At 36.5% G+C, this 9,097-nt stretch overlaps 1 pseudogene; it reads right to left on the reverse strand.

Moving 5' to 3' along the window:
• Window positions 1-2,779: 2,779 nt before the first annotated feature.
• LOC102974819 (signal peptidase complex catalytic subunit SEC11C-like) lies at window positions 2,780-3,357 on the reverse strand (annotated as a pseudogene).
• Window positions 3,358-9,097: the final 5,740 nt, after the last annotated feature.

The raw sequence follows: 9,097 nt of genomic DNA on the forward strand, positions 1-9,097 counted from the left end.
ATTGCAGCCAGCTGAGACCTTGAAGCAGGAATCCAGTTAATCCCTCCCAGATTTCTGACCTACAGAAACTGAGAGATAATAAATGTGAGCTGCTTTAAGCTGAAAATTTTATGATAATTTGTTACCTAGCACTAAAAAATGAACACAGAGAACATACAAATAAAGTATAAACATTGGTCCCTTATAACATAGCTTTGTTACCTATGGCTACAGCTTCTTCCACTTTCCTCTTAAAAATGCATTAATTGTGTATGAATACTTCAAAAGTCAGCGTTTGTCAAATATGAGATAATAAATAAGCATCTCCTTGAGTGACAATGTGTCTTTAGAGACATTTTCCCTAAATTATGAAATGTTATCTTAAGACACTTGCAGAGGAGTTCCATTATAATTGAGGGCATGAATGACCCAGAAACTATGATTGTGTTAATGAAGTCTTTTGAATTCATTATAAAATGTTAAGAAATGTCTAATAGGTGGTAATAGCAACTATTCTAGTTAGTAAATGAGTCTGTTTTGTGGGAAAATGGTGATTACATAATGTTATAAAATGCAATATCTAAAACCACATGTAAAATCTATTTTCAACTAAACAAAATAATAGGTCATCAGATAAATAGCAGATAGAATTACAGATAGCTAGAAACAGTGAAGGACTGGAAAGAATAGTATGAACATGCTAACCATATTCATGTATGAGTCTTTGAATGTTGGAATTTTTAGTGATTTTTATATTACTCTTTATGCTTATCTATCTTTTTAAAATTTTCTACATGTTTTTCTTATATTCCCAAATAGAAATTATTTGAAAAAGAAATGATCAATAGAACACGTAGTCTATAAAAAGAAGAAATCATAAAAACATACTAGTTTAAGTTATTCCAGGACAATTATATATCTTACTTTGAGTAGAGAATCTTGCCAAATATTTTCACCTTTGATACCAATCTTTACTAGAAGATACTACAAATTACATGGCACTAGTCTGGTGATAAAGATATAATAAAGGAGCAGCAATAAAACATCTTCCTCTGACTCTTTCTGTCTTCTCTGTGAAAATTCTAACCCTTCAAGTTCCTCCCAGTTAATACAGAAATTCTCCAGAAAAATATGTTCTCTTCAATAGTCAGTAGGTCCTCAGCTTGCTGTATCTGTGCTGCTATAAAACTGTCACAAGCACACATGCCCTAGCAAAGCTTCCAAAGCTGCCAGAAGGCTCCATAGCCATGCAGAGTCAAATCCCTCTTCATATTACTTCTCTTTGAAAAGAAACTCCCCTGACTCAGTTCAGGCTTTAAAAAACCCCTAATCCTCTTGGGCATTTTTCAGTCCTAGGACAAACATAGCTTTAGAGGTCACGCAAAGACCCCTGAAACAATATTGTCTTTAATTTGTGTAGCCCTTAAAAATATATAGCATGCTTTGACAAGATACTGTCTCACTTTATGAAAAACTTCAAGAGTCACATAAATGCATTGCCTAATAATATCATTCTTTCCATCTCATATATAAGCAAAAGGTCCTTTGCAACTATAGTCAGTCCAAGGACACACAGCTAGTAAGTGATAGAGCCAGAACTCAAATAAGCTGCCAAGTTCCATATTGTTCATTACGCTCTTTCCATAAAAATATTGTACAATCTCACCACAAGCATCAAATTCTATGTATTATTTAAAGAGCATTGTGACTATGCATATTTTATAAACTGGTACTGATAAATAGTTCCTACGAGGAGACAGGAAATGTTAAAATCATTACTTTCAAAATATGATCTTTTCATTGAAAAATTCTGTATTTCACTTGTATTAGAAAAGATATTCAGTATCAGGTATTTTTAAAATGCAAAATAAATGCCTTGAAGAAGGATTGTTTTGAATATTAAGCTCCACAGCATCAACCAAATTGCTGACATAAGTGTTAAAAATAGTTAACAACATCAAAATATTACCAATTAAATTGAAATTCTCAAATGGCATCTCTTGTGCTAGTAATGAAAACATCAAAATATACATGAATCATCAGGAATAATATCTAACGAAGATGAATAAAATTAAAACATGGTTTCATTAAATTTGAATTCAATACCATTATATACAAATAAATGGCTATCAGATGGAATAATTAAATGTTTTTAATTGAGATATTTCTACAGGAAACATTGTTTCCTTTGTTATTTAGAATAAAAACATTTTCTCTTCAGGTTCACAGGAGAAAAATATCAAAAATATACCAACTGCAGATCTTCACCATAAGACTGATAACAAAATTTAGATATGTTTGTATCACTTTTCTCTTAATTTATTTTTTAAAAAGTAAAAGAAAGATTATTCATATGATACATAATTCATTTTTAATTTTAAATATAGTAACTCAATACGTAAAAATTTAAAAGCTAGCCGAACCATTCAAAGGTGAAACAATTTTTGGAGACTGTCATGAAGTAACTCTGCTCTCCCTTTACTCTGTCCTTGCCTGATCAGAGGATTCTTTTGATCTCCACTTTAAAGCTATTTGGAAATACTACTGCCTTCATAGGATCAGACAAAGTACTGATTCTTTATAATAGTGGACCTGTGGAGGTTTTGGTCATTATGTAACTATTTGTCGTGATGTACACTTGACCTTTTTTTTTTTCACTGATGAATCATTTATTCGAACAAGACAAAAACGTCTCCACATTGTTTCCTTTTATACAGAAAGTGGAACATTTCAAATATATTAGCTTTTCTCCTTTTCAACAGAATTAATTTCAGTCTGGTCCCAGGAACTGCCTTTCATTTTAGGATTCACGTTTTAGTAACACATATGCACCCATTACAGCCAAAAGAGCATACTTGAATTTTGGAAGTTGTTCATTATAATGGTGAGCATACCAACATATGGTAAAAACCCTCTGGCTCTCCCCACCACATCCTTCTTTTCCAGCCAGTTCTGGCCTTCTTTGTACAAGCCTCTATTGTCAACTTCATTATTACCTCCTTTAGTCAGAAATTTGATGTCTCCATTATCTTTTTTATGAACTTTGATTACTCTGTGAAATGTTGGAATGTCTTGTCCTTCTACTTTAAAAACAACGATTTCACCAGCTCTAACCGGGTCTTCCCAGAAATTTGTCAGGAATAGAAGGTCGCCCCTGTGGAAGGCTGGCTCCATGCCTCTGCTCAGCACCACCATGATGGGACTCTCACTGCCAGTGAGGATGATCAGGCCTTTCCAGATCATGAGCAATCATGACACAGTCATGGCAAAGTTTAAGACCTGGTAATACAGCTGGCGCTTGTTCATCTTCCTCAGGTCCCCTAAGATGTCCAAGCCGGACACGGGGAGATGCGACCCCGCGGCACCCATGCGCACCATGCCGGGGTCTCTGGGCCCGAGGCGGCCCACGGGCTCCGGGTGTTACAGACAGCTCACTTGACTTCTTATAGCAAACAATACCCTTCTATTTCAGTTCACATGAGGGTGGATACCTTCTGAAGTGGGGCATGTGATTCAGTCTGGCCCAAAATGAGCATGGTTGTCCCATGTCACAGTGACCGGCTAGTGGTAGGCATATGACTGGGCCTCATTAGGCCAATCAGAGTGGTGAATGTCCTGTATTTGTGTGTTTGCAACCTAAATTAGAATTTGTAAAGTCTTTAATTTGAGTCTCTTCTTTTTCACCTATTCTCCAGCTGCTACTCCAAGAGATAAGCTGGGTCATTTATGTGACCTTTAGCCTGGACTTTTCTATCAAGATGATTTTCCTCTAGAGTACAGAATCTTGTTCCATAGTGGGTTTGATTTCATGTCTAGTTCAATTATTTCTAGTTCAGAAATACTCCTCAGCAGGAATCCACACACCCAAAATGTCCTGATGCATATAATTGGGTAAAATGGCAAATAATGAGAAGTGAAATATGTACGATGGCAGCCTTTTCTCTTTGACCCTCTGAATTTTTTTCCAACCAAAAAATGAATAATTGGTACAATTAAAGTTGGCATGAAACTTACTGATTTTTTTAAACCACATTTTAATCCTTAATTTTTCTTTACTGGTATCTTCCAGTTTATTGGTTTTGATGTGTTTTTTATTTTCTCTTTTAGTTCAAATTAATGTGTACTACTAATGATTATTTTATTTAAAGTATATGTGTGTTTAAAAACTGTCATTAGTTCATTCATATTTCCTTTAAAAAATAAAGACCAATTATGATTTTTTTGTATATTTGCTCGGATTTCCAAAACAAATAATTTTACCTCCTATTTATAAGTTACATGGGAGAAGTCAATATGAGGTCATCTGGGAATGTTAAAAAAGACTATTTCATGCCTGAGCCACTGATAAGAGCTGCCAGCACCATAGCCATTCTGAAATCTGGGATAATCGCTACATTGCATTCCTTCTCAGAAACAGATAGCTTCCAGGAGAGATAGTGGGAGTTAATGTCCATGTCATATGAGAAGAGGAACCAAGAGTTGCCTTTAATAATCATAGCTATATTAATTGCTTGTTACAGGAGCCTAATTCAAACTACCTTAAGAAAAACAGTATATTCGTTCATGTAACTCTGATCAGAAACAATAATAACACATATCATTTAGTATATGCTAGGCATAGTTCTAAGTGCTTTATATGCTTTAGCTCATTTTATCTTTACAAATATCCCTATGACCTAGGTGTTATTAGTATTATCATCATCATCCCCCTTCTAGTGTTGAAGCATTCAAGCCATAGAGACATTAGGTAATGTGAATGGGACACAAGAGACAAAAAGCAGCAGAGTTGGGACTTGATCACATGCAGCTTGGCTGCAGAGATCATGTACTGACTCCCCAATCTAGAGTGACTCAAATGCTCCTGGTGTCTGAGGTAGCTCCCGGAAATGGATATGCTGTGGGAACTGCAACCACAGACATAACAGCAAGACTCTCTTGGTTCATCCCTGTCAACTCTGCCCCTCTTTGCTTCTCTTGGTATGTTGACCGTATTCTCTTCTGCTTGCCCTGGCCTTTCAATCTAGCAAGGACCCCATCCTCTAACAGGTGCAATTACTGACCACAAGGGGTAAAAGATTGTCTGGTCCTGGGTCCCCCGCCCACTTCTATTACTTGGAATAAGTTGCTTGAGGCAGGAGTACTGGAAAGCCTGCTGGAGAGACAAAAAAAACAATCATCTCCACGTTCCCCTGCAGTTCCTACCTGCCAAAGGTATGAGGTTTTACTCTGTTTTTACTCAGTGAAGGTTGCCATTCCTAAGAGAGCATAAAAATAGGACTGTAAGTCTTACGTGGATTTCAAAATCCATAATAGGATATTTTAAGAATTAGTTATTCTAGGAATGTGGTTTAGGATCTATTAGCTCTTTAAGGCCCATGAAAAGTCCTGAGATTTAAAAAAAAAAAAAAAATTAGGTTAAAAAAAAAAACCCAAAATCAAAATGTGTACATATCTAATTAAATGTTTACAAAAGTAACATATTAGAAAGACAACTGTGACCCAGCTCCACTCATATACAGATAAATTTTAATACATTTGGTATAAAAAGGACGAAGTTCCCCAGAAGCTTGAGAATCTTGAGCCTCTGGAGGACTTAAGAAGACCCTGTTCCACTAATATAACTCTTGGAGGACCAGAGGACCCAGAGGGATCAGACAAAAATTGAACATTGTCACCATCCAGTGAATTTCATTTGCCATCCTTGGTCCATGTCACCTCAAAACAAATGGAACTATTTAAGCTTTGGTTATCTTTTCTAAGTTTTTGCCAAAACTCTCACAGGTGAGAATTCTACTCTCATCCTGTGTTTGCTCACAGAGTATAAAATTGACGATTATGATTTCTAGAGCTGTTAAATATATATAGGGTTTTTAAATAAAAGATGTTGATCTAAATACAAAGTATCCTGATTATTGTGGTTAAACTTAGAATGATAGTCTGCACTGTTTAAGGAAAACCTAATATTGAAAATGATGAATTGTTCTTTAGTTGTTAGATGTAAGTTATGTTATAAAAGTGCTCTGTCCTTCGGCCACTAACCAAGCAAACCATCTCTTTGCTTGTCTCTTTTCATACTTCACCTACACAAGGAGAATCTCCTTTTTCTTTTACTGTGACGCTTTATTGTATTACTCTGACTGTTGCAGAGTTTTTACATGTAGCCTGGATAGTTCCTATTTAACATAGATTTCTACTTCTCAGTGGAGTTATGAATACAACCAGATATGCAGCAGTGATGTGTGAAGTGACATGGTATATGTGGCCCATCCTCATAGAACAGAATTTTGCCCAACAATTTGGGGATATTTTTATAAATAAACAAACTCATAAATACTTATGGAAATGGATCGATTGACAGGTAAAGGCTGATTTTCTAAAAAGAGTAAAACCGTGATTCTCATGCATATAAAATGAATATGTGCCACATACTTTATGCAACTCATTAATTAAAGGGGGAATCAGTAAAATGTTACTGATTAAAGAAGAATTCAAAATACCATCTAATGATGGTTTAAAAAGTGCTTAAATTAATTTACAAATAGATGTAAAAGTTGTCAATATTCAAGAGACGATAAGCAGATTCCACTGAGTACAATTTGGATCTCTATGGAAAAATATTGTCTTCATTGCTATCACTTATCTAAAACTTACAGAGTTGTGAAATAGCTCAAAAACAATGAAATGCACAGCATCTCCATAGAATCTGATAACACTGAAGGGTTTGCTGGACCAAGTTTTCATTGGTCCATTGCAAATCTTTCATAATTTTTACTGAAAAAATCTACAATACGTAGATATATAATAAAGAAATGGATATACTTTAAAATAAAATGTCAAATGCCAATACCATATTAATTTTAACTATAAAATAGGTGACATCTAAAGCAATTCTGACTTTTAGCCATGATTATTGTCTCATTTTTCACAGTTCCTTTAAAATAGGGGTTCATAAACCAGGGTACATGGGCAGCATTTATATTTTCAGTAGGAAGAAAACAGATACTTTCATCAAAATCTAAAACAGTACTTGATACACAGTGGTTTGAAGCCAATCCTTTAGGGAGCACTTTGGAAGACAATTCTGTAACATGAACTCATTCATTCAAGCACTTCCTAAAATGTAGAATACACAGTAGTTACACTTCCTTGGTATAAAGTATATTCATATGCTTAAAAACAGAATCTTGGGGGAGGGACATCCAAGATGGCGGAGGAGTAAGACGTGGAGATCACCTTCCTCCCCACAAATACACCAAAAATACATCTACATGTGTAACAACTCCTACAGAACACCTACTGAATGCTGGCAGAAGACCTCAGACTTCCCAAAAGGCAAGAAACTCCCCACATACCTGGTTAGGGCAAAAGAAAAAAGAAAAAACAAAGACAAAAGAATAGGGATGGGATCTGAACCTCGGGGAGGGAGCTGTGAAGGAGGAAAAGTTTCCACACACTAGGAAACCCCTTCACTGGTGGAGACAGGAGTTGGAGCGGGGGAAGCTCCAGAGCCATGGAGGAGAGCACAGCAACAGGGGTGCAGAGGACAAAGCAGAAGGATTCCTGCACAGAGGATGGGTGCTGACTAGCACTCACCAGCCTGCGAGGCTTGTCTGCTCACCTGCTGGGGGTAGGTGAGGGCTGGGAGCTGAGGCCAAGGCTTTAGAGTTCAGATCCCAGGGAGAGGACTGGGTTGGCTGCGTGAACACAGCCTGAAGGGGGATAGTGTGCCACAGCTAGCTGGGATGGAGTCCGGGAAAAAGTCTGGACCTACCGGAGAGGCAAGAGACCTTTGTTTTGGGGTGTGCAAGGCAAGGGGATTCTTTCCCAGTGTGCCTGCAAAAGGCAGAGAACCGCCTAAGCAAGCTCCAGAAACGAGCGCAAGCCACGGCTATCAGCTCGGACCCCAGAGATGGGCATGAACCTTTAACGTTGTGGCCGCTGCCACCAAGAATCCTAGAGGAAGAACACACAAAACCCAAAGTTAGTAGAAGGAAAGGAATCATAAAGATTAGAGCAAAACTAAATGAAATGGAAACAAAGAAAACAATAGCAAAGATCAATAAAACTAAAACTGGTTCTTTGAGAAGATAAACAAAATTGATAAACCACTATCCAGACTCATCAAGAAAAAACAGGGAGAAGACTCAAATCAATAGAATTAGAAATGAAAAAGGAGAAGTAACAACTGACACTGCAGATATACAAAGGATCATGAGAGATTACTACTATATGCCAATAAAATGGACAACCTGGAAGAAATGGACACATTCTTAGAAAAGCACAAGCTTCCGAGACTGAACCAGGAAGAAATAGAAAATATACAAAGACCAATAACAAGCACTGAAATTGAGACTGTGATTAAAAATCAAACATTTAGAGAAGAGCTAACACCTATCCTTCTCAAACTCTTCCAAAATACAGCAGAGGGAGGAACACTCCCAAACTCATTCTACAAGGTCACCATCACCCTGAAACCAAAACCAGACAAAGATGTCACAAAGAAAGAAAACTACAGGCCAATATCACTGATGAATATAGATGCAAAAATACTCAACAAAACACTAGCAAACAGAATCAAACAACACATTAAAAGGATCATACCCATGATCAAGTGGGGTTTATCCCAAGAATGCAAGGATTCTTTAATATAACAAATCAATCAATGTGATAAAACATACTAATAAATTGAAGGAGAAAAGGAGAAAAATCATATGATCATCTCAATAAATGCAGAAAAAGCTTTTGACAAATTTCAACACTCATTTATGATAAAAACCCTCCAGAAAGTAGGCATAGAGCGAACTTGCCTCAACATAATAATGGCCGTATATGACAAACACATGGCCAACATCATTCTCAATGGTGAAAAACTGAAACCATTTCCACTAAGATCAGGAAAAAGACAAGGTTGCCCACTCTCGCCACTATTATTCAACATAGTTTTGAAAGTTTTAGCCACACCAGTCAGAAAAGAAAAAGAAATAAAAGGAATCCAAATCTAAAAGAAGTAAAACTGTCACTGTTTGTAGATGACACGATACTATACATAGAAAATCCTAAAGATGCCACCAGAAAACTACTAGAGCTAATCAATGAATTTGGTAAAGTAGCAGAATAC

Source organism: Physeter macrocephalus, chromosome 2, assembly GCF_002837175.3.
Source record: "Physeter macrocephalus isolate SW-GA chromosome 2, ASM283717v5, whole genome shotgun sequence".
NCBI lineage: Eukaryota > Metazoa > Chordata > Mammalia > Artiodactyla > Physeteridae > Physeter > Physeter macrocephalus.